Source organism: Bos indicus, chromosome 8 (genome assembly GCF_029378745.1).
Source record: "Bos indicus isolate NIAB-ARS_2022 breed Sahiwal x Tharparkar chromosome 8, NIAB-ARS_B.indTharparkar_mat_pri_1.0, whole genome shotgun sequence".
Taxonomy (NCBI): domain Eukaryota; kingdom Metazoa; phylum Chordata; class Mammalia; order Artiodactyla; family Bovidae; genus Bos; species Bos indicus.
Window position 1 is genome coordinate 38,069,740 of NC_091767.1, and position 27,611 is coordinate 38,097,350.

General features: G+C 39.8%; 1 protein-coding gene across 6 annotated transcripts in view; it reads right to left on the reverse strand.

Moving 5' to 3' along the window:
- Positions 1–27,611, reverse strand: part of KDM4C (lysine demethylase 4C) — a 418,681-nt gene that overhangs the window by 387,119 nt on the left and 3,951 nt on the right. The window contains exon 2 of one of the 6 annotated variants that reach the window (XM_070794204.1): positions 17,800–17,846. The exons of the other annotated variants lie outside the window; for them this stretch is intronic. The gene's annotated coding sequence lies outside the window, so the exon portion shown is untranslated. The remainder of the gene's footprint in view (positions 1–17,799; positions 17,847–27,611) is intronic. 6 annotated transcript variants of the gene reach the window in all.

Below are 27,611 nucleotides of genomic sequence, written 5' to 3' on the forward strand. Positions count from 1 at the left end.
GGTAAATGGATAATATTCCACATCCCCAGCACAGAGCCTACTCAGGCGTGCTTCTAGTCACCATGACATGCTTTCCTGTAATAACTTACAAACCAGCCCCCATCTGCGAAACCACCAGACACCAGGCTAAAGTGCTGGAGGCACAGTATAGGAGGTTATACAGCACAAGAGTAAAGAAAGGTTGTCTTCCAAGCTGACTGTCTGGAGGCCGAACAAACTTCAATACAAAAACTATACACAGGAAGAGGTAACTGACTCCATCTGAGTTACTCAGCAATGACTTCCCTGGAAAGGCGCAGAATTGAGCCTTATGAGAAGGTGCAGAGAAGTTTGTCAGATGAGAGAAAGAGCGTCTGAGGTGGTGGAAATATTTGAAGTCTGCAGGGATGGAGAGGGGAGGTTGGCTAGTCTGGAGCTCAGGAAGAAAAGATTCAAGAGATCAAAGTAGAAAAGTAGGTAATAGTAGTGCTGTGAAAACGCAGACTTAATCCTGCTGTCAAAGAACAGGGTGATTCCTTCCACAAACATCTACTGAACACCTGTGTGTCGGGCAAGGGAACACCATGTGCCCACCACGTGCCGTGATGAGGAGCATGGGCACGCATGCCTCAGGAAGGAGTCCCGCACATCCCACCTACAGCACCTGGCATCTGACAGCTCAAACACCTAATCCTCTCAGAACAAAACTTTCCTTTTCTCATTTTTTTAATAATAAATTCAATTTGCCTGACAAAAAGAGAAGGTGGGAAATGAGGGATGCAGTAGATAGAGGGGAAGCATGCAAGGAGATAGGAGGTTATAACAGTTGAGGGCTACATTATCTCCATGCACTGAAGATTTAAATCAGCCTCTATCTCATAAAGTGTATGTGAGCGAAATGAGCTACTCCAGAATTAAACCCTGTCACCCTCCAGGAATTTATATTCTAAACTAGAAAATAATGTGCATGGAGATATATTAATACCAAACAGAAAATATCCTGTATTCCCCCTGCCCCAGGAAGGAGGCATGCAATTTAAAAGCCTTCCAGGCCACCTCACCTGAAATGAAATGGCAACCCTTCCAGTATTCTTGCCTGAAGAATCCCATGGACAGAGGAGCCTGGCAAGCTTAAGTCCATGGGGTCACAAAGGGCTGGACACAACTGAGCGACTTCACTTCACTTTCAGGCCGCCTCACCAGCCCCGTCCCTTCAGGTGCACAGGCCCAAATCCCTGGGCTGCAGGATCCAAGTCCCACCTCTACATAGGATACATAGAGCCTTTCAGAAGCATCCAGATCAGGGCCCTTGCAAGAACTATCATGGCCGTGTCCACCATCACAGCCTGCATTATACAGTGCGTGCGTGCTAAGTCACTTCAGTCACGTCTGACTCTTTGCAGCCTACATGGGCTACATGCAGTCCCATGTAGCCTGCCGGGTTCCTCTGCCCAGGGGCTTTTCCAGACACATATGGAGTGGGTTGCCATGCCCTTCTCCAGGGGATATTCTCGACCCAGGGATCAAACCTGCCATCTCCTGCGTAAGCGGGAGGGTTCTTTACCTGCTCTGTAGCCACTTGGGAAGGCTAATATTTTACTGTATGCTTCAGTAAGACTCAGGGATTGGTGCTTCTCTAAACAAGTACAGCTCTCTATGCCCTTGCCCAAATTATTCCCTCCTGTTGGAGCAGTGTTTACCTGTTTCCTCACCTGGCAAACTCCTGTTCACTGCTGAGATTCCCAACCCTCTGAGGCAGGCCTAGGTGAGCCACCCTGTGTGTCTGGACCTCCCTCTCTGCATTCCTCTTACATCAGCTGCCTGTCCCAATGGCACCTGCAACCACACACTGAACTCCAAGCTCCTCAAGGGGAAGGCAGGTTCTCCATCTCTTTAAGCCCTGGCGTTTAGTCTGGTACCTGGCCTGGCTCGTAACATCTGCTGCAATAACTATTTGCTAACTGAATGATGGAATAAATGTCAACATGTTACTAAAGGATTTACATTGCTGCTGACACTAAATGATACCAAATGTGGCAAAAAGGAAAGCATTGGTCCCTAATGTGGAAAAGTTACTTAGAAAACAGAAATCATTTAACTGGCAGGATACAGGAATCTTAGGGCTGGTGCACTGGGATGACCCAGAGGGATGGTATGGGGAAGGAGGTTGGAGGGGTGTTCAGGATGGGGAACACGTGTACAACCATGGCGGATGCATGTTGATGTATGGCAAAACCAATACAATATTGTAAAGTAAAAAAAATAATAATAATAATAAAAATAAAATTAAATTAAAAAAAAGAGTAATAGAATATAAAAATCTGAGCAGTGAGAAAGGAGAAGCCCCTACAGCACCTCTGTAGAAACATCTGGCACTTGGAAGGCAGCCTTACTTTCCCACAGATGAAGAACAAGGGTGGCCCTGCCCGTTTCTCTAGGCAAAGGGCTTGAGAAAATGCTAAAGAAGAAACTGGAAATTCAACTGATCATTCAACTAGGTATGATCACTGAATCACCACTGAACTGATCATTCAATCAGGCACTTAGCAGTGCCTGGCTGGTGGGCAGACATTCAAGACGGAATGAAACAAAACACTAGCAGCAGTAGAGGGGAGAAACGGATGATAAGTAAGTAATAGTGCTATGAAGACATAAACCAGAAGAGGTAGCTGCTTCACACGGGGTGGGCAAGGGAAGCCTTTCAGAGGCCTGAAGGAGGGAATAAACCATGAGATATCTGGAAGAAGAGCATTTAAGGCTGAGGCAAGTGTAAGAAGCCTCTTGGGCTCTTTAAAGAACAGCAAGAAGTAGTGTGGTGAGACTCCCCTGGTGGTCCAATGGCTAAGACTCCACACTCCCAGTGGAGGGGGACCAGGGTTCAATCTCTGGTCAGGAAACTACATGCTACAACTAAAGATCCTGCATGTCACAATTAAGACTCCTATGCAGCCAAATAAATAAATATTTTTTTTTTTAAAGAAGAAGAAGAAGTGTGGTAAGGAAAGAAGAAGATGGTAAGAGAGGCGGTGGGGGCAAGCGTGAGAGGGGAGAAAAGGAGTTTGGTGTTTACTATGAGTGAGATGAGAAGTAATCTTTAGCTTCTTCCCCTTCTCGTACCTCATGTTCTGGATACTCTAACATGCATTTCCCACCAAGAAGAGAACACTGCTTTCTAAGATAACTGCTCTGGAGGATGTTAAGCAGAGAGGTGAGTCTGGCTGTCGTATCAAAAAAGGACAAGGTTGGAAGCATGGAGACAATTTACACGAACCCAGGCAAACTTGGACCAGGGCTGGGCAGTGAGGAGTGGTCAGATTGCAGACCTATTCCGAACAAAACTTGTGACGTAAGAAACAGAGGAGTCAGGATTCTTGACAGAAGGACTCTGACAAGAAACTGAAGCAATGAGACTGTTAAGATGTGCAGCAAGTTTGTAACAATCAGAATTAAACCTCCTCCTTGACCTAGTTTGCTAACTGGACTGTGACATAAACTTTGCTTCCTTCTAATGTCACTACTCCTGATTACACAAAACTAGTTCTACCTCTAAATCACATACATATACAAAAGACCCAGTCAGCTTACATTTAGACTTTTTCAATCTATAGAGTTAATATACAATGTGACAAACTTAAAAACATTAAAGTATTTTAAGATTTAACGTTAATCTCACCACCCAAATTTTTACTAATACGACAGTTAAAAAAGTCTGGTGCTAAGTTTCATTTCTTTGATTACTAGTGATATTGATCATTTTTGGACATGTATAACCATTTTCATTTGATTTTGGGATTGCCTACATACATTCGTTAATCTTAAAAGTTAGTTTATAAATATTCTGTTCCTTGAGTTTTTTCTAATCCATCTTTATAATTATTAAACTTATTAATGTTGCTAGAACTAAATCATGTTATTATTAATCAATGTTATTAATCAAATCATGATATTATTGATCATATGTTTCCAGCCCCTCTTCTCTTTTACCTTTATTTCTCTGAGCCAAGCAGAAAAGATTTAAAATGCTCTTGCAATAATGCTTCCTAGTTGGAGAATGACTTATATTTTACAAAAACATCTCTATGATTTTCTGCTGAAGGTGATGCAATAGTCATTTTTTTTTTTAATGCTACATCTCTATAGAGACTGAGTCCCCAAAGTGAGTGACTACAGTATCTGTGATGGTAACTTTGTTATTTTGCTTCTACAAAGCTGGCCTTCAATGTTTTGAAGACCAATCAAACCAAATAATCATATTTATACTAAGTACCCTAAGAGCTTTTTTAATGAAATAAAGATCTTTCTCATCAAGTAAAAAACAACTCTAACACTAATTCATCGGAGAAGGCAATGGCACCCCACTCCAGTACTTTTGCCTAGAAAATCCCACAGACAGAGGAGCCTGGTGGGCTGCAGTCCATGGGGTCGCTAGGAGTCGGACACGACTGAGCAACTTCACTTTCACTTTTCACTTTCCTGCATTGGAGAAGGAAATGGCAACCCACTCCAGTGTTCTTGCCTGGAGAATCCCAGGGACGGGGGAGCCTGGTGGGCTGCCGTCTATGGGGTCGCACAGAGTCGGACACAACTGAAGCGACTTAGCAGCAGCAGCAGCAGCAGCAGCAGCAGCAGCAGCAACACTAATTCATACTTACATAATTGGCCCAAGCCTCTTTCCTGAAAAATTTTACCTTAACATCCACTCTCCTCATTCTCATATCTGTATTTAGTAATAAAAAAAGAAACTAAGGCTGATGTTTTCCTGCTAAATGTCAATCTGTAGCCCATATTGCTTTCGAAATATACACCTTTATTTCTGACTTGTGTCCTGTTGTTGAAACAATTACTATGAAAAGCGTAAAAACCAATGGCTCTCACCACGAGTACTAGTTTCTTAGACAATGCCTGCCATAGAACTGGTCTACAATGAAGAGAACACTTGAGGATCTACTATAAAGCACCACCCCCTGGGAGACACAGCTGCTGCTAAGTCGCTTCAGTCGTGTCCGACCCTGTGTGACCCCATAGATGGCAGCCCACCAGGCTCCCCCGTCCCTGGGATTCTCCAGGCAAGAACACTGGAGTGGGTTGCCATTTCCTTCTCCAATGCAGGAAAGTGAAAAGTGAAAGTAAAGTTGCTCAGTCCTCACTAATTAAGCAGATAATGCCTTAGGCTAGAAAGAAAAGGAACCAAGAGACAACTACCAGCTGTATTAGTGTCTGAAGAGACCTGTATTCCAGCCTCCCCTTGGTTCCTTACGAGGACCTGCCCAAACCCTGGAGGCCATACTTTCCAGTCCTCCCTTCTCCTTTCCTACAGTGAGACTTTAAAAAGAAATTGAGCAGCCAAGGCCTGGACAGGGCAGGTGCTACCTCTCTGCTCTACTCTGGCCCCTGTGAGCCAGGCTGGAGAAAGGCAGGGCACAGGCACCACCTGAGGCAGCTGGAAGTCTGGCCTTTCAGTCCCACCATGGCAGTTCACCAACTCGAGCCCACAGGGAGCCATGTAAGCTTCTGTTTGCAGACAACCTTGGTCAGACACTGTTATCAGATGAACTGTATCCCCCAAAAGACAAGTCGAAAACTAACCCCCAATACCTGTGAATGCGACCTTATTTGGAAACTGGGTCTTTTATACATATAATCAAGTTAAGATAAGGTCATATTCTATTAGGGGGGACCCAAGTCCAGTATGACTGGTGTCTCCTTACAAAAGGGGAGGAGACAGGTCCAGAGGGAAGAACACCATGTAAAGATGAAGACAGATGGAGTCATGCAACTGCAAATCAAGAGATGCCAGCAAGCACAATATGAAATGAGAAAGATTCTTCCCAGATCCTTTAAAGAACGTGTGGCCCTTCTGACACCTTGATTTTGGCCCTCTAGCCTCCAGAACTGTGAGTGAATAAATCTTATTTTGAGCCACGTAAGTTTGTGGTCATTTGTTACAGCAGCCCTAGCTGACTAATGCTAAATATTACCATTCTCCACTAAAAGGAACCAGGGCTTCTTGGATAAAAGTCTGATTCCAAGACAAGTGGGAAAAAAACTACAAGGTAGGCTTGGAATATCTTCCTTGCTAGAAAGTAGAAATACTCAAAAAATGATGGGAACATGGCAAAAGGACAGAAAAGTCAACTTGAAGGGGCTTCCACTGACTAAATCTGGAGGCAAGTGAGCCATCAAAATAAACGACAATAATGGACCATAAGCAACCATTACAGGATGAGATGGTTAGATAGCGTCACTGACTCAATGGACATGAATTTGAACAACACCGGAACAAAGTGGAAAGTGAAGGACAGGGAAGCCTGGCATGCTGGAGTCCATGGGGTCGCAAGGAGTCAGACACACTTAGTGACTGAGAAACAATAACATAATTAACCAAATAAAGAAATCATGAATCTACAGTGAAATAAACAAACTATAAAATATTTGTAAATGTGTAAGTCTATATTATTCCTTTATTAAAAAAAGAATCAATCACCATTGGAATACTCAACGTAATACTCCAAAGGTTTAAAATAAAAGGAAGAATCAAGTCCTTGTCTTTCCTGAACAAATGATATTTTTGATGAGGAGGAGAATCTGTGACCTCAAAATGTATCTCTTTGGTATGTGAATTATTTTGAGCTGAAGGCAATCAAGACCCAGCAGACTCAAGAAAAACTTCTACCTCTCCCTTACCTACCTGAAGAATTTAGTTAGGGAGCCTGGACCAGAAAGAGAGCTATTATCAGAGAGAAAAGTTTATCTGAAAAACCTACCCGTACAACTGGGCAAACATCTGCTTATCAAACATCTGATCTTCTTCTCATCTGGTGATTTACCCTCCTCCCCTTTGAAGCCCGAGGCCCCGATTCCATCCCTTAGCTCAAGCTTCATTTAAGCCCCAACTGCCCAAATTGCCCCTGGATCTCTTATCTTTGGGGTTCCTGTACCTACAAAATTAAATCTATTATTTTTCAAAATTGCTTTTCTCTCATTAATCTGTCTTATGTCAAATTAATTATTAGAACAAAGAAGCTAGATAGGAAGAAGGGAAACTTTCTCTGCCCCTACATAAGGTAAGGAAAGAATTGATAGTAGAAAGTTCTTTATAGAAAAATTTCAATAAATAAAAGTAGAAAAAAATAACAGAATTCTATGATCACCATTTACCTTTTTTTTTTTTAATTCCTAGTAATGAATTTAAGGAAACATCACCAACAGATGTTAAAACCAAGAGGTGACAACAGGAAGCTTTATAATGAAGGAATCAACCTAACAATCGGTGGACTAAGTATACATGACAGAAGCAATGGAAAACACAACATTACCTATTAATCATACTTCCCTAAAAATAAATCTGAATCTAAACTGAGCTATTAAATCTAACTACCAGTGGTCAGGAAATACAGGGGCTAGTGGAACAAACTAAACACTACTGTAAGAAAGCAATATGTCAAACACTGAATGTGGGATAGTCTATATTCCAAAAGCTAATTAATGTGGGAGGAGGGGTGGCGACAGGGGTGGGAACAGGGGCCTGTTAGAGCATTAAAAAGACATGACGGATATGAATTAAAACTATATGCATCTAAGGACTTCCCTGGTGATCTAGTGCCTAAGACACCATGTTCCCAACACAGGTGGCCCGGACTTGATCCCTGGTCAGGGAACTAGATCCCACACGCTGCAACTATGAGTTCACATGCCACAATTAAAGATCCTGCAAGTCACAACCAAGATTCGGCACAGCCTAACAAAATTAAAAAGAAAAAAAACTGTATGCAACTATTATTTACGATAGTCAGGACATGGAAGCAACCTAAATGTCCATCAACAGAGGAATGGACCTAGAGATTCTCACACTGAGTAAAGTAAAAAGACAGAGAAAGACAAATATCACATAATATCACTTATATGTGGAATCTTTAAAAAGGCTAAAATTAACTTATTTTGGTTTAAACCAAATAGTTACAGATGTAGGAAACAAAGTTATGGTTACAGGGGTAGGGATAAATTGGAAGATTGAGATTGATACATATACACTATACTACTATGTATGAACAGATAACTAATAAGGACCTATTGCATAGCACAGGGAACTCTGCTCAATACTCTATAATGACCTATATGGGAAAAGAATCTAACAAAGAGTGGACATATGTATGTGTATATCAGATTCACTTTGCTGTATACCTGAAACTAATACAACACTGTAAATCAATTAAACCCCAATAAAAATTAAAACACGACAAAAACCATTAATTAACCTAACAATTTTTTTAAAAACCTGTATGCATCAACTATATTGGTCACCAGATATTCAATAGAAAAGCAATAGAATGATGGAATTAAGGGGGGAAAAAATAGGATTAAAAGAGAAATAGCCCAACTGGAACAAAAAGGGTCTTTTGTATGTTTACAGAATGCACACATTCTGCTCTGTTATAAACCAGAACATATCTTAGAAAATTCCTCTTTTAAAAGGCATAATTAGAAAACAGCACTTTTTTTATATTTAGTACTTGCACTTTTTCTGACTGTCCTGTAACTTTCAACTTATACAGTGTCTGATGACCGAGTATGAGTCCCTTCATCACCCACCAATCATATTCCACTAAGTAGGCAATTATTAGAAAATGGATGGGAGAAGGGAGGCAAACTTCCATTCAGTTATAGCTTGTGCAACATAGTAACAACCTAATTGTTAGAAATCCTATTATCCTTTTCCCTTGGGATAAAGTTTCCAGTCATCACTAAGAATACAATGACCAAGAACCATGTTGATTAATTTCAGTTCAGTTCAGTCGCTCAGTCATGTCCAACTCTTTGCAACCCCATGAATTGCATCACGCCAGGCCTCCCTGTCCATCACCATCTCCCGGAGTTCACTCAAACTCACGGCCATCGAGTCAGTGATGCCATCCAGCCATCTCATCTTCTGTCGTTCCCTTTTCCTCCTGCCCTCAATGCCTCCCAGCATCAGAGTCTTTTCCAATGAGTCAACTCTTCGCATGAGGTGGCCAATGTACTGGAGTTTCAGCTTTAGCATCATTCCTTCCAAAGAACACCCAGGACTGATCTCCTTTAGAATGGACTGGTTGGATCTCCTTGCAGTCCAAGGGACTCTCAAGAGTCTTCTCCAACACCACAGTTCAAAAGCATCAATTCTTCGGTGCTCAGCTTTCTTCACAGTCCAATTCTCACATCCATACATGACTACTGGAAAAACCATAGCCTTGACTAGACGGATCTTTGTTGGCAAAGTAATGGCTCTGTTTTTGAATATGCTATCTAGGTTGGTCATAACTTTCCTTCCAAGGAGTAAGTGTCTTTTAATTTCATGGCTGCAAATTTGGCCATGTCCAAATCCTTAGGTGGAAGCACCCAGACTAAACAAAAGTTTACTGTAACAAGGGACAGTTTCTCTGCCTTCTAACAATTCAGCTAAACAGACATCACAGTGGAAATCTTAACCAAAGAAAATGGCGTCTTATAAAAATTACCATAACAATGGGAGTTGAACTAAATCATTTTGGATGTTTCTTTCAAATTGTGACTGTCTTCACTTAAAAGGCAACCAAGAAGCAAGGCCAGACCTTAGAGTCAAACCAGCCAGATTCTAATTCCTTGCACACACCTCCTCCATCAAGAAATTTACTTAAAAGCTAGGCCTGCTTCCCCATCATTTAAATGAGAAAACACTAGCTCCCCTATAGCACTGTAAATGGGGATTCAAAGTTACAAAATACAATACCATACTGCCAGGCGACAGTAGGCAGAGATGTTGGCTTCAGAAAAACAAAAACCAAGCAAAAACCAACCTATTCAATCTCTTCTATTAGCTTCTTCACCACTGCCCACAACCATGCTCAAATCTCTTCCATGTAATTTTTAAAGGCTCCCTGTACACCATGGCCCCTCCTACACAGATCTCAGCTACAACCTTCAGCATTCTTTCCCCAACCCTCACAAATTAAACCCAGCAGAAAATAGCCTACACTCATTTTGTCCGATTCATCTATTCAACCTTCAGTCCCACTGCGATGTGACATCTTCATCCACTAGTACATTGAAATCATTCTGGAAAGAGTGACCAGTGACTTTACAATTGCCACTTCCAGAATGTTGTTTTTAGTCCTCTTAGCAGCCTCTCTGCAGTCTTTAAAACTGGACAAGTCCTCTCCTGCCACAGCTTCTGGGTATGGTGCGACATATACCAACCCCTTTTCACTCTTTTATGGTCACTTCACTTTCTGGAACTCCTTTCTATGCTCTTCTTTGGCCAAACTCCTCATAACTGATAGACTGCAAGGTTCCTTCTGTGGTTGTCTTCCCTCTCCACCAGACAGACACTAGGGATGAGCGCGTGCACACGGCCTCAGCTGCCCATACCAATGCCTCAGAAATACACAGCAAGAACCTCTCTTCCCTGAATCCAAGCTCAGTAAATCAAAGTGGCTCCTGGGCATAGCCATTCAGAGATGATTCTCACACTCAACAGGGACACAAAACTGAATCTAAAACTTAACAGAGATAAAAAAGAATCTTTCCTCCAAAATTTGCTTCTCTATCCCATAGTCTTCATCATCGTTCATTCAATCCATCTATAGTTTTTGGTCACCAACAGTGACCAGTGCTAATAATCTTCAAAGAGCTTATGTGTAAAAAGGAATACAAGTGGTTAAAATACCACAGGCTGGGTACTGCAATAAAAGGGATACACAGAGCATCAGGAGAACCTTTAGTACAAGAACAGGTGGATCCAACCTTTATCAGGGTACACAAGCCCTACCCTCCACTGCAATGACATCAGAATCCAAGGAGCCATCCCTCCCTCATTCTCCACTTCTATATGGATGCCAACTGTTGTCTATTGGACTTCTTAAACTATCTGATCTTTCATGTCAGTTCTCTAATCTCCATTCCCTGTGTTAGTATCCTAAGTCAAATTTTGGTCCCTTTTTTCCTAAACTACTCCAAGAGTCTCTGCTGATTTACCCCTCAGTTCTCCTCTATACACTATAAAAATACAGGACAAACTTGCTAAGAATGAAACTGATCGTGCCATCATTATTTTAAACATTTTTATAGCTCAGAATCATTTCAGCATGAAAACTACTTCCAATGATCCAGCTACTGCCTTCTCCCACAGCCTCAAAGAGCCATTTAGCCTACTTGAACCCTTTGCTTCATTCTAAAGGTCCCACAGGTGCCAGGCCATTTCCCTCCTCTGCTGCACTATATACAGAAAAGTGTCTCCTGTATGACATGACTGAGGACTTCCTGTGAGCAGACATCTGCATCGTGTATTAATGTGCACTCTCCTTATTTCAACCCCAAAGTTAACTCCATTGAGTGATCACAACTATCTCTATTCCACCAATGATGGAAATTAAAATGCTTGCCCAAAGTCCCATAGTAAGAGCTGAGGCTGTGATCTGAGCCTTATTTAAAATTCTATTATCGCATTCATAACTACTATGCTATTTCCTCGGCCTCTCCTTGGTTGGCTTTCTGATTATAATCTCTTTCAAAGTTTATCTCAAGTGCAGACTGCATTATGAAGTCTTTTCTGCCAACATTCCCCACCAACTAGCAATGACATTTTTTTTAATGCTCTCCTGATTCCCACTCCAAATCTATACTCAACCCTCATTCGTCCTGCATTCTGCATTTGCAAATTCACCTATTTGCTAAAATTTTAACCTCCAAATCAATGATTGTGGCACTCCTATGGCCATTCACAGACATGAACTAAGTGGTGAAATATGCGAATCACCCATATGTGAATATGTTCTCCCAGCTGAGGTCAAATGGGGCAATGCTTTGCCTTCTTGTTTCAGCTCCCATATTGTGAACAATCCTTTTTGCAGCCTATTTATAGCCAGTGTTTTTTATATTTTTGTGCTTCTTACTGGTGATCTAGCTACTTAAAATAGTCCCCAAGCACAATTTTCTAAGTCCAAGAAAGTTAGGATGTGCCTTATGATGAAAATACATATTACATAGCTTCATTCAGCCATCAGTTACACTGTTGGCATGAGTTCATTGTTAATGAATGAATACTTATATATTAAAGAAGGTGTCTTTAAACAAATCGCACACAAAACAAGGTGATAAACTGACCAGTTGACAAGCACTGAGATTAGAGACACAGAATTCTATCTTAGATTTCCCCTAGGAGCAACGGTTCAGAATTCACTAATTCAGTATTCACAGTGACTTTTAACATAACTACCACAAACAATGAGAACTGTCTGTACCTAACCCCTTTTAATTAGATCATTCAGAAAAAGCCCTTATCTACCCCCAGCCCATGGAAACCATCCTCCTCCTTTCCCCTCAAGAATTTCTCCCACCTATGAGTGAGCCAGGCAGCCAATCCTCCAGACTACAACTGACCCTAACTAGCTCAACCTCTTCCCCAGAACTCAGAACTGGGAAACAGAGGAAGCCATGAGGGCTGTGGCAGCGACTGTCCTCCCTTGGCATTAACAGAGAATGACAGAAAGAAGATGAGCAGAGAGCAGGGGAGGAAGGTCAGGGGAAGCAGAGAGAGAGAGAGATTGACTGATTTGAGGTGGGGATAAAAGAAAGGGAAGAAATCAGGCCTGATCACCAAAGCAAAATATGTCATAGGGGAAATGCCTGAAGAGTCTCCATCTTCAAGAGGCACTGCAATAGGCACTCCAGATATGATTTAAATTCTTTCAGTATTAAGACACTTGAATTCAGAACTGAGCAGCAAAGGGAAATAGATGGAAACCCACAAGGCATCCTTCTTTCTCGATCAGATTTAGCGCAGGTAGTCTGGATCTAACAGCTCTGGCATGACTTGAATGGTGATTCCATGAGACAAACAGATGCAGCAGCAACTTCCTGCCTCTCAGACCTCAGGTGCTGTGATCCTGTACCCTGATTCTTCAGTTTTCTGTTTGTGGCAAAAATGGCAGTTCCTAAGATGACCCCACCAGCAAGGGTGTTTTATGAGACATCCCAGAAGATTAAGTCCCTGGGGTTCCAGCCAATAACCTGTTCGCCAACCTTTAACAACTCCAGTATCACATTTCTTTCTGCTTAAGTTAACCAAGAACGTGTCCACTGTAATTGAATCATGACTGATAAAATCATCAAATATAACCTAAGAATGGTAACTGGGAAAGAAACATGGTATAAAAATATTAGATATAAATCAAATGAAAGTTTTATGCATACCTATTTGCCTTCTGCCAGTAATCCTATGTAATAATCAGTTCTGTATCTTAAAAGAAATTAACTCAAATTACTCAAAATTCATTTTGCACTGTTGAGTAAAATTACTGAGCCATTTAACAAACTAGCCAGCCACTACAGCTACTCACTCTTACTGGTCTTCCACAGTAGAAACTCTCAATAGCCTTTGGCTTAACCAATTCACCAAATATTATGCAGTGTCTGCAAAAAACACCACTGCTGCCCACAACAACACAGGCAAGACTTGTAGACTATATCTATTCTAAATATCAACTAAAAGGCATACTTGCTGCTGCTAAGTTGCTAAGTCACTTCAGTCGTGTCCGACTCTGTGCGACCCCAGAGACTTAGCAATCAACAGTGCTTATTCCCAACCCAGTTTATGCAAACTGTGCCATTGTGTGATGTGATTAAATATTATTTTAATAGATATACAAAAATGATATTGTTTCTACAAAATTTAAGTTGAATATTTTGGAAAGAGCCAATAAAGATAATTTTTAAAAACAAACAAAAAAAGGAATGTCAAAAGAAAAGTGAGAACTGTTAACAGTAAAAGGTTAGAAGGTAAAGGAATTTGTAAAATCTAGACAGATTGTAACTTATATTATTTCAAGTGTCTTAACTTTCACTTATTTAAAAAAAAAAAAAAACCCAGAAAGTGAAAGTGGTACAAGCTGTGTTGGGAGTGTACAGTTTATGCAAATGAGTAAATGCAGGACTCTACCTTGGCCACCTTATGCGAAGAGTTGACTCACTGGAAAAGACCCTGATGCTGGGAGGGATTGGAGGCAGGAGGAAAAGGGGATGACAGAGGATGAGATGGCTGGATGGCATCACCGACTCAATGGACATGAATTTGAGTGAACTCCAGGAGTTGGTGATGGACAGGGAGGCCTGACGTGCTGTGATTCTGGGGTCGCAAAGAGTCAGACACGACTGAGCGACTGAACTGAACTGAACTGAACCTTTACTCAAAGAAAAGGATTTACCCTACAACAAAAGACAAGTAAATGAATGTATATTTATGCTTTAAGTAGAAATAAAATAATAGCTGTATTTTTATTCCTGATTTACATCCTTAACTAAAATAAAAACAATAACTTTGGGGAGGAAAAAAAAAAATCACTCTGTGCCTTTATAATACAGACATAAAAATCAAGCAAGGTCAAAACCTGTCAAAGTCCCTCCTTACGGCTAAACAACCCTTTCCCTTGTCCCTTCCATAGTGCCAAGCCCTCCATCCCTGACTTAGGAAAAAGTCCTATCAATGTGAAAACTTAATTTGAATTAATGAAAAACACAAAGCTCTGTGGATTTATTCTCATACTTATTCTCTCAACACTATTTCTTTAACTTCTGCTTTAGAGGTAATTCCAAATTTACAAGAAGGGGTGGGGGATGTGGAAGCCCTGTATACACTTAAGTCAGATTCATTAAATCAGTATTTTACCCTGTTTGCTTTATAAATTTATGTTCTCTTTCTCTCCACACACTCACAAATATATGCATTTTTTCTGAGTTAATTGAAAGTAATCTAATACATCATGACCCTTTACACCTTAAAACTTCAGTGTGCGTTTCCTAAGAATCGAAGTCTTCTCTTACACACAGATACAACAGTTCTCAACTCCAATAAGTTTAACAAAGATATAATACTTATGTCTAATTTCTGTGTTCCAATTTTGTCAAGTGACCCAAAAACATCCCTTATAGCATTTTTCCCCCTCCAGTAGGGAATTCAGTCTAGGATTAGGTATTGCGTGTAGCTGCCATGTCTCTTTAGTATCCCTAAATCTGGAATATTTCCAGAGTGTGTCTTTGTCTTCAATGACATTGTCATTTTTGAAGAGTACAGTCACTTCATTTTATATTTAAACATCTGAACATGTTTTAAATACATTTCTCATTTTGGTATATTTTTTCTTTTGTTGCTGGTAAATAAAAATGCCATTAACTTTTTTGGGGGGTCATTAATTTATTTACTTTTAATTGAAGGAGAATTGCTTTACAGTACTGTATTGGTTTCTGCCAAATATCACCATGAATCAGCCATAGATATACAATGGCCCCTCCCTCTTGAACCTCTCTCCAACCTCCGTCCCCATCCCACCCCTCTAGATTGTTATTGTTACAGCCCCAGTTTGTGTTATTAACTTTTTAATGATTTCACATATGACTACCTTGCCAATAATCTCACTTCTGAAAATGTGCCTATAGATTATGATTCTATATAGATCATGTGAAAACTATCTGAGAATAGTAGTTTTTTCCTTGTTTCCTTCACAATACTTATTCCTTTTATTTCTCTTTCTCATCTTACTGACCTGAGACACCCTAGTGCTAAAGAGGAGTGGCAGTGAAATGTCTTATTATAAAGGGAATGCTTCTAACCGTTCCTCTTCAGAATGTTTACTATGTATAGGTACCCGTTAATGGGTTAGCACTTTTTTCATCTGCAGTAGAGATGGCAATGTTTTGCTGCAGGAATTCTTTTTTAAGAATAATTGAAAATTGAAACGTTATTTTATGAGCCTTAGCACAGTCTTCATAGTAACAACAATAATAAAATATATGCCAGCTAATAAAAAAAAAAAAAGAAAAGTTCTGTTCTATCGCTTTCTCTAGTTTTTTTTTTTTTTAATTTTATCTGGGTGGGGCTCATTTGCTTTTAAAAGAACTCTATCAAATAGTTTTTCTACATCTATTATGATGGGTTTTCTCCTTTATTTACGATTGAGATTAATACTTTAATGTTGAGCCAACCTGTATTTCTGGAATGCGCCTGATCTAATGATGAAGTATTGTCAGAATGGCACACTGTGGAATTATTTATGTTAATAATATATTTAATATTATCTATCTTCATAAGTGAGGCTAGTAATTTTCCTTATTCAAACTGTCCCTGTCTAGGTGCTGGTAGGAAGACCTGTTAGCCTGAAAAAATGAGTTAGGATGTGTTCCTGAAAGAGGGAAACTATGAGTTTCTAAGGGCTGAAATTAAGTATTATTTAAATACTTAGTAGAACTAGCTAGAAAAGCCATCTGAACCTGATATTTCTTTGTGGTAAGACATGTAACTACAGAATAAAAACTCTTAAATGGTATAACTTGAATTTATTTCAGCATTTATATTTTTCTGGAAAACTGTGCACTCGAATGTATTAGCAGAAGTTTTTAATGGACTCATCTATAGTGTAGTATTCTTTTCAGTCCTAACACTGTTTTTGTCCATTTTTTCTTCCAAGATGAGGATCCCATCACTCTCAAAATACATCACACATGACTAAAAAGTAGTTAAGAACCACTGGACAAGATCGTGGCCATACAACTGGACTGAGCTGTGCTTCCATCTATACCCAGAGGTATAAGCACTTCATCTCTGTTAATGTTTAGCCTTGGTAACCCTTAAACTTTAGAAATTAAACAAGTTCAGTGTCCCTAAACACTAGTGGGCAGTAGTTCTGAGGAATGAAAGTGCTTTGATTTTTCATAAAGTTACACTTTTTATTCTTGAAGAACATTCTTTTTGCTTTGCTGGTGTTTTTCTGAACAGTAATTTATAGTAAGTTTTCTTTGATAATTTTTATTTCATAAAATTAAAAGGTGACAAGCCTATGTCAGCCCAGCTTATTTTTCAAATCTGGGGATCAATAAACTAATGATCTCTATGATCCTTCATGAGCCCAGTGTTATATGTGAGAGAGGGAAAAGAGAGGAGGGATGGAAAGGATTGCTCATTTACATTAATAAAAATTGAGTAGCTTACTCAAGTTGAAGTTCTTATGTACTTTCCTGATTTCTAAGCTTTTAACTCTACAAGAGTCCCACCTTTCCACCTAGATGAATGAAACTTTCAAAGACAACATTCTTAACAAACCATTCTCTCAGTAAAAATGGCTTCCAAATCAAAGTAATTCGATTGGAATCAGAAATTAAATTGGCAAACCACTTTAATTTCCAATTCTTTAGTTTGACATTTAAGATAAGTAATCTCATTATTTTCCTCTAAAGCACACAGATTTTCAGACTTTTCCAACTATCCCTCCTAAATCATTCATTTATTCATTCAAAAGACAACTCTTTCTATAGCTAAATAAGATTCAGTTCAGTTCAGTCACTCAGTCGTGTCCGACTCTTTGCGACCCCATCCATTCAAGAGACAACTGTTTCTATAGCTAAATAAGATTAGTCAAAGAATTTGCCTGCTTAAATTATTTAACTTCAAGGACCTGGAGATAATAAGGAAGAAAGAAAAAACTTTATGTTAGATAGGTAAAATAAGAGAGCAATCTCGAAAATGCAAAACACAAGCACTGACTACTGAAAGAAGCATATCCACTATAGAACAATTAATGGAAGCAGACCACAAAGTCATCTTAAGATTCCTCTCAGCAATGCCCAAATATGCGACAAGCAGAAGCGGAAAACTGCACTGTTAACAGCAGAGGCAGCTAACATTCAAGAATTTTCTAGTTATGAGAGGTATACACGTATTAATACCCTTTAATCTGGTAAGAAATTTTGACATAAATGTATCATGACAAGGGAAAAGAAAGTTTACAAACAGCAGTAATTCAAAGTAAGAAATCTGTTTACCTAGGAAGTAGTTTGCAGTGTTTCATAAAAGCCAGCAGTTTCTTATACTGCAGTGCAGGAAAGTGTCATCAGATTTTATGATTCAATTTGTCAAAGGTACAGAGAAGACAAAGAAAAGGAAAAAAATCAGTAAATATATTCAATAAATGCAGACTTGGTACTAAATACTCTTTTAGAAGAAAGCAAAAAATTAAATTCTTTCAATAGGAAAGTACATGATAAACTGATCACAAGACAAAGAAAGTATCATTGTAGCATTAAATTTATCTTAAGAATTTAGAAAATATTAAGTGACCAATGTTTTCTTTACTGTTGGACTCTCCTTACAAACCTATTTTTAATTTGAAGCCAAAGTAATCTCTTATCAGCATATCAATAAAACCTTTAAACATGGAACGAAAGTACTTTAAAATTTCTAAGGAGAAAAACCATTTTTAAAACATAGAAACTTGACCTTCTATCTGATTATGAGAGATCTGTGACATGAAAAAGGCTAAACAGAAATTCTGAGCAATTTTCAACACATATGAATTAAGGGAAAAACCTTAATTCTCTGTTAATTCCAATTTTTAGGAAAATTACACTAAAATTTGGGTCCTGACAAACCCCCAAAATTAGGCGATCAATGCCAACCAATATTTCTGCTTGAAAGGGGAAAAAAGGATTGTTCTCCTATGAGTAAGAAGAATTTAGAAACTTGATGTACTTTCTAAATCTCTATTATTATGCAGCAGGGTGACAAGGATTGACAAGCATAACTGTTTAAGAGATTTCAATAGTTTCTAAAACTTGTATTTCATGTGATTGTGAGCTCTAACTAAAAGCTGACTAGGCTTGGATTGTCTTCCTCGGGGAACTTGGGGAGGAGGAGCCACTTGAGAGGAAGGGCCAGAGGTGCCCAGGACCCACACACCTGCTGTGGCTTCTTGGCGCCCTCTGCAGGCCAGCAGGTCAGCCAGCCCCTCACCACCCTCCACAATGCCCCAGCCCAGATCCCAGAGCCTGGTTGACACACAGGGTAAAACACATGTTGCTGCCAACTCTTCAGTGAAGCCCGAGTAATCTTTACATCTGAGACTGCCTATGAAAAGGACTCATCGGACGCCATGTAAATTACTCTTACGTTCTTAGTTTCAAATATTAAAATGAAAGTCAAATTTTAAACTCTTGTGAGAACATATCTATATGCAAACTTTTGAAAATATATTCATATGCAAACTTTGAAATTATAGTCCGTAAGATTCACAATCACATAAGCCACACGCAATATCGGCTATACTGGGGGTGGGAGGAGAACAGTTTGGAAAACATCAGAAACAGTAGCCTGATGGTCCTTGCTTGTTTCATTTGTTAATGAGCGAAAGAAACACTACTGTAAAGAGTTATGGTAATCTGCACATTTTGGAGCAACTCCCATCTGAAAGATCAACCGCTATGGAGAAGGATTTGCTAGATCGTCATCCTCCACGCCAGGTTTGGCACAGTACCTTGCCCAGATATTTATCAATCATTTATTCTCTTAATCTTGATACCAGTACAGGGCTGCCTTGACATGCAAATGCATCTAAAAATATTTCCCATGTGTCTTAGATGAGTTTAATTTTCAAGATAACAAATCTTTAAATTATAATAAACACAATCATGATACAAGCACAAAGAAAAAAATCATAATCTGCTACCCAATGCTTCTTACTGATTATAAAATATGGCTTAATAAATAAATAAGGCCAAACCTTCATTAATGTTCACAAAAAAAGAACTTCAGCTGGGCCACCTTTGGTTGTTGGACTCATAATTTTTGTTGTTTAACAGCAAAACAAATGTCTCCATGTACCCAGTCTTTCTCCATTTGCCTGGTCTTTCAGGGGAGGCAGTCTATCTGCTTCTCAACAGTATGAGACCGAGAACTATGCTCACTGACAACTCTTAAAATACAACTGTCTTATTAAAATGAACCTTTAAAAGGAAAAATCAAAAAAGCCCTGCATTTTTTGGTTCTTTACTGTGCTTTTTACATACAGTATCTCATTTCCATTCTTTAAAGTTTTCTGTGAAATTGTGAGACTAAGGCTCAGAAATAAAAATCCCTATCCTAAAACCCAACAGCAAGTAGGTACAATGATTGCACATTTAGTCTACCCCAGACTCAGACCTGAAACATAACTGATGTCTTTACTCAGCTCTCCTGCTACCACAAAAACAAACAAACAAAGCCCACTAAATTAAGAATAAATCTGCAACACCAAGCCCAGATGTTTTCACAGAATTATGCTCAATTTTTAAGAAACATAACCCAATGTTACTTAAACTGTTCCTGATCGCAATGCAGGGGGTGGGGGGGACAAGCTTTAAAATCCTTAAGACACAAGGCTAAAATGGGTAATTTTGTTGTTTAATGGCTAAATCATGTCCAACTCTTTGCCACTGCATGGGCTGCAACACGCCAGACTTCCCTGTCCTTCACTATCTCCCAGAGTTTGCTCAAACTCATGTCCATTGACTTAGGGATGCTATCCAACCCTCTCATCCTCTGCCGCCCTCTTCTCCTTTTGCCTTCCATCTTTCCCAGCACCAGGGTCTTTCCCAATGAGTCAGCTCTTCACATCAGGTGGCCAAAGTGTTGGATATTCAGCTTCAGCATCAGTTCTTCCAATGAATATTCAGGGTTGATTTCCTTTAGGACTAACTGGTCTGATCTCCTTGAAGTCCAAGGGACGCTCAAGAGCCTTCTCCAGCAACAAAATTCAAAAGCATCAATTCTTACACAAGAGAAGCCACCACAATGAGAACCCTGAGCACCTCAGTCAGAGAACAGCCCCACTTGTCAAAACTAGAGAAAAGTCTGAGCAGCAACAAAGACCAGTGCAGCCATAAATAAAGAAATAAAATTAATTTTTAAAAATGTTCTGTAAAATCTGACTCTTTTATATATATACATATTATAAAGCTATGACAATTAAAACATTGATGTGGGACTTCCCTGGTGGTCCAGTGGTTAAGAATCTGCCTTGTAATGGAGGGGACACAAGTTCAATCCCTGCTCCGGGAATTAAGATCCCACATGCCAAAGGGTAATTAAGCCTGCAAGCCACATCTAGAGTTCATGCACCACAAGGAAAGATCCTGCATGATGTAACTAAGACCCAACACAGTCAAACAAATAAGTTTTTTTTTTTTAAACGGAGGTAATGGTACATAAATAGATCATTGTATAAGAACCTAAATGACTTTCAATACTGCACTGGTTAAATAAATTATCATATATACAATTATCATTATACAATGCAATATTGTATAATCATTTTGAAAAAGAAGCTCTATACATATTCATAGAAGGAGAAAAGGTGGAAGTAGTGACAGATTTCTTCTTCTTGGGCTCTAAAATCATCACAGATGGTGACTGTAGCCATGAAATCAGAAGACAATTGCTTCTTAGCAGGAAAGCCATGACAAACCCAGACAGTGTGTTGAAACGCAGAAACATTACTCTGCCAACAAAGGTCCATATAGTCAAGGCTGTGGTATTCCCAGTGGTCACGTACGTTTGTGAGAGCTGGACCATAAAGACAGAACACCAAAGAATTGATGTCTTCGAACTGCGGAGCTGGAGAAGACTTCTAAGAGTCCCTTGGACAGCAAGGAGATCAAACCAGTAAATCTTAAAGGAAATCAACACTGAATACTCTCACTGGAAGGACTGATGCTGAAGCTGAAGCTCCAGTATTTTGGTCATCTGATGCCAACAGCCAACTCACTGGAAAAGTTCCTGATGCTGGGAAAGATTGAGGGCAGAAGGACAAGAGGGCATCAGAGGATGAGATGGCTGGATGGAATCACCAATGCAATGGACATGAACTTGGGCAAACTTCAGGAGATGGTGAGGAACAGGGAGGCCTGGTGTGCTGCAGTCTATGGGGTCCCAAAGAGTCGGACACAACTGAGCAACTTCACTTTCACTTTTCACTTTCATGCATTGGAGAAGGAAATGGCAACCCACTCCAGTGTTCTTGCCTGGAGAAACCCAGGGACGGGGGAGCCTGGTGGGCTGCTGTCTATGGGGTTGCACGGAGTCAGACACGACTGAAGCGACTTAGCAGCAGCAGCAGGCAACTGAACAATAACATATACATTCATGTTTTTAAAATCTCTCCCAAGGGGATGGATAGGGGAAATTAGATGAAAATAGTCAAAAGGTACAAGTTTTCAGTTACAAGATAAATAAGTACTAGGGATATTACATACAACATGATAAAGATAATTAACACTGATATACATTCTATAAGAAAGTTGATAAGAGAGTAAATTCTAAGAGTCACACCACAGGGAAAATTCTTTTTCTATCTCTTTAATGTTGTATCAATATGAAATGACGGATGTTCACTAAACTTACAGTTGTAATTGTTTCATGATGTATGTTAAGTCAAATCATTATGCTGTACACCTTAAATTTATACAGTGCTCTATGTCAATCATATCTTAATAAAACCAGGTGGGAGGGGATGGTCACATCCAAGGTACACAGTTAAATGAAAAGAAAAATAAGTATAGATACTACCATTTGTATTAAAAGATATACATATGCATATATGCTTGTATTATTTAGTCGCTAAGTTGTGTCTGACTCTCTGTAACCCCATGGACTGTAACCCACCAGGTCCTCTGTCCATGGGATTTCCCAGGCAAGAATACTGTAGCGGGTTGCCAAGCCCTCCTCCAGGGGATCTTCCTGACCCAGGGATCGAACCTGCATCTCCTTCGTCTTCTGCACTGCAGGTAGATCCTTTATCTACTGAGCCGTGGCTTCCCAGGTTGTATAGTATATAATGTTGTATAGAATATCTTATCTACATTTATATCTATAGATCGATCTATATATATAGAATATCTATATATGGTTGTATAGAGTATCTTATAAAGAATATATAGACTATGTCTAAAAAGCCCTAAAAGAAACAGTTTTAACGATGGTTAACCAAAAAAAGAAACTGCCTATCTGATGGCCAAAGGTGAGAATATGTACATTTTACCCATTTATACCTTCTTAATTTTATACACTGTTGTATATCTTGCATTGCATTATTATTAAAATAATAAATATTTCTTTAGACATGAGTATAAATAATAATTTTAAATAAAAAAACAAATAAAGTTATCAAAAAGGCATGAAAAATGAATTTCCCTATCTCAGAGTCTGATTCTTCCTGCTAACTGAGAGCTGCCTGAATGTTGTAGGCTGACAGTTCTCAGTAAAGTGACCAAATTTTAGATAAGGCTTCCTTTTGAAAATTAAATAAAAGCAAAATGAATGAGATATGCTACCAGCAGGGGAAAAAAAATAAGCCTCAACAGTACCAGTCAAAGGGATGCTTGTGACCTTGCTGAGTACCTGATGGACTCCCTAAACAGAATCAAAGCAATGAGACTGACGTCCAATCAGAGAAACAAAGGGATGTCCTCAGGACTAGAAGTTAAATGTCTAGTGGAAAAAAGGAGTTAAAAGATGGAGATAAAAAGAGAGCCAAAGTGAAGGAATTTGCTTTCTTCTTTAACATCCTTCAACAGGAAAAATGGATCTGCAGGAAGAATGTTCAGAAGTGAGTACTTCTAAGGGTCAAGAGAAGCCCAGCAGGTAGAAAATACCCCATCCAGATGATGCCTCCTTGCAACATCCACCTTCAGGACCTGCCTGTCATCAAATAATGTGTTTCCCACAGGCCAGACTTTCCAGAAAGAGCCCTGAAGAACAAAGAACATGTATGCCTTGGGTTTGAGTTCTGGTTCTTGTGAGTTTGATAAGGGAGTGACACTGAGGACTTTAGTCCTCCAATGCCTGACATACTCTGGATCACTGGGAAAAGTTCAGATTCCTGAACCTGCAATGCTGAAAATGAGAACAGGAATATGAAATCCCCCAAAAGTTCTGTCACAGCATAGAGTTCAGTTAAAATATCCCTGTGCTTGGCACTTAGGTTATTTCCAATATGTAGTTGGCAAAAGAGAGTGGAGATCAACATTTCATGGTGGGGCTAAACAGCACCAAGCCTTTTCCACACGGTTTTGAAAAGTGAGCAAACGAGAATCACAGCCCTAGGAATCAGCAGGAGTGATAAGCTGAATGCGACACGGGTGCCCAGCCAGGCTCCTTAATTCATACGTTCACAAATACTTACTGGTTTGCCTTGATCCCTGTGTTTTCGTTTCTGTAATCTTTTTTTGTTGGTTTGTGAGAAATTCAGAAAACAAAATTGATGAGCGGCCAGCCTTAAAACACACCTCTAATGAGCTCAGGGAAGCAGGGTGAAAGAGTGCTGGCTATTAGTGGCCCAGAAAAAACTCGGAAGAGAAGACCTAAATAAGTCAGGTGTAGATTGTTCTCAATCTGACCTTAAGCAACCCTCCTCTGAGAATGAGGGAGGCCAGAACGTCTAAGAAAAACTAGCTTTCAGCAATAGCTAATTTTAAATGTGCGGAGGGGGTTGGGAGGTCGTATTTAAAGCTATACTTCATCAGACAAGACGGAGAAAATACTTAATTGTGTTTAAAAGGTGGGGAGGGGCTAATGGAAATGAAGCATTTCCCTAGGATTGCCTTAAATTTCTGCTATTCAAACTGCAGTCAGCAGGCCTACCTGAGCTAGTAGATGGTATCTATCAGTCTTTTTATAACATGTGAAACAGAACAACAGAAAATATCAGAGTACAGTACAGGTGGCAAAGTACTGTTCTGTGGAATTCCTGTTTCAGTTTTACACGTGGGGAGGGGGTCAGGATGCGTAAAACATATTTCCTACCGTGTGCCTGATTTTAATTTCCTGAATTTTGTCATGTATGTAAATACCATTAATTTGTATAACAAAGGTTTACTGAGCACCTGTACTATAATGCCTGTGAGACAACAAAGCGCTGGTGTGATATAAGTGAAATAAAAATACCTGGTCCCTGCCCTTGTAGAATTCTTTCAGTTTATAAACAAATTATCAAATAATTGCATAAATATAAAATTATATACTGCTAAATGTTATGGAAGGAAAAACTTAAGTAAATTAAGATTGCTTGTCATTAGGGAAGCTGATTTAGATTGAGGAAGAGGTAGGGTGACTGGTCAGGATTGTCTAAGAAACTGCACTCAAGCAGACCAGAAAGATGTACTCGGAAAGGAAGCGGGAAGGAAAAATCTGCCTGGCAGAAAATGGCACAATCAGGGACTTCCCTGGTGGTGCAGCAGATAAGAATCTGCCTTGCAATGCATGAGACATCAGTTCAATCCTAGTCTGGAAAGATTCCCCCATGCTGCAGGGCAACTAAGACTGCACCGCGATTACTGAAACCCGCGCGCCTACGAGAAGCCCCCCCAACGAGAAGCCCACACAACCACAACGAACAGAAGCCCCCACCCTCAGCAACCAGAGGAAGCCCACATGCAGCAACACACACTCACCAGAGCCAAACTGCTTAATTAATTAAACCTTTAAAATAACAAAATGGCACTTCCAGCAAAGGTCTGTATAGAATGGGGAAATGAAAAGCTAGTGGGTTGAAAGGCAGAACCATCTAAATAAGGCTTAGGGAGGAGCTTGGAGTAGGAAGAGATAATGCAGGAATTTTAAATGTCCTGAGGGTCATTAGAATGATACAGTTTGCATTTTAAAAGATTACTGAGTAGAGAAGAGATATCAAGGGAGCTGGAGTGAATACAGAAATGGTACCAGATAGACCCTAGAAGATCTAAGCAGAAGTGACAAGGTTTGGTGATGGTACAAAAGCAAGGACTGAGGAAAAAAAAAAAAGCAAGGAGTAAGCCATGAGGTGTCTGGGATAACTCTCAGGTTTCCCAAGTTAACTGCTAAAATGTGGTGAGAAGGATGAAAAACTCAGAGGAGCAGAGCTGAGAGAAAAGATCACTGATCACAGTTTGGCCTGTTGTTAACAAGTAGAGATGCCAAATTAACAACTAAAACTGGACAGAAATATACAAAAATAAAGTCATCAACAAAAGGGATTTGAGGATACATTATTCTGCTCCTTATTTTCCCACAGTAACTTATAATACAAACTAGAAGAATCTAGAATATATTTTACTTTAAAGACTCACAGAAATAGACTCATAGCCTTAGAAAACAAACTTATAAAGGTGAAAAGTGGAGCGGGGGCGGGGACGCAGAAACTAAGAGGTTCGGATTAACATACATGCACTATTATACATCAACTATCTAATCAACAAGGACTTAAGGGCCTCCCGGGTGGCACAGTGGTAAACAATCTGCCTACCGATGCAGAAGACATAAGAGACATGGGTTCCATCCCTGGGTCAGGAAGTTCCACTCGAGTAGGAAATGCAACCCACTCCAGTATTCTTGACTGGAGAATTCAATGGACAGAGGGGCCTGGCGGGCTACAGTACACAGAGTTGCAAAGAGTCGGACACAATGGAGCACATACGAATATGACTGTATAGCACACAGAACTCTACTCAACAGTCTGTAATAACCTACATGTGAAAATAATCTGAAAAAGAATAAATATATGTAACTGAATCACTTTGCTATACACCTGAAACTAGCACAACATTGTAAATCAAATATTTATTGTTGTTGTCAATCAGTAAGTCGTGTCCAACTCTTTGTGACCCCATGGACTCCAAGCACGCCAGGCCTCCTTGTCCCTCACTATCTCCCAGTGTTTGCCCAAGTTCATCCAATATAAAGCAAAAATTAAATTTAAAATGTTTTAAAGTTTATATGGAAGACCAATTCATAAAAACCACAGGAGTTGAAGCCACTGTATATCTGAAAACATAGAGCAACAACGTAACTTTTAAAGAGTCACATCCAAAATAATCCTCTTTCATGAATTAGTCAGTTCAGTCACTCAGTCGTGTCCAACTCTTTGCAACCCCATGAATCGCAGCACGCCAGGCCTCCCTGTCCATCACCATCTCCCGGAGTTCACTCAGACTCACGTCCATCCAGTCAGTGATGCCATCCAGCCATCTCATCCTCGGTCGTCCCCTTCTCCTCCTGCCCCCAATCCCTCCCAGCAGCAGAGTCTTTTCCAATGAGCCAACTCTTTGCATGAGGTGACCAAAGTACTGGAGTTTCAGCTTTAGCATCATTCCTTCCAAAGAACACCCAGGGCTGACCTCCTTCAAAATGGACTGGTTGGATCTCCTTGCAGTCCAAGGGACTCTCAAGAGTCTTCTCCAACACCACAGTTCAAAAGCATCAATTCTTCGGTGCTCAGCTTTCTTCACAGTCCAACTCTCACATCCGTACATGACCACTGGAAAAACCATAGCCTTGACTAGACGGACCTTTGTTGGCAAAGTAATGTCTCTGCTTTTCAATATGCTATCTAGGTCGCTCATAACTTTTCTTCCAAGGAGTAAACGTCTTTTAATTTCATGGCTGCAGTCACCATCTGCAGTGATTTTGGAGCCCAAATGAATTAGTAAGGAATCATTTTTCTACTGTGTTTACAATATGCCCATTATCTAACACAGTGCATGGCACATAATACAGGTTATCTATTGAAGACAAGTACCCACTCCTAGGCAAAATAAACCATCCAGCAAAAATAAGGCAAATGGCACAAATAATAAGCAATTCTTCAAGGAAAAACTACTATGGAACATACAAATGTATAATTAAGGGCATTTCTCAGGGGAAAAAGGGGAAATGAGTTATTTTAACACAAACTTAGCTCTCCTATTCAAACAGATGCTAGATTCTATTCATAAGAATCAGTTTAATTTCAATCTTCTAGGGAAGATCATCCCTAGGCAACCTCACCAATCCCTAAATGTCCCTAAATATA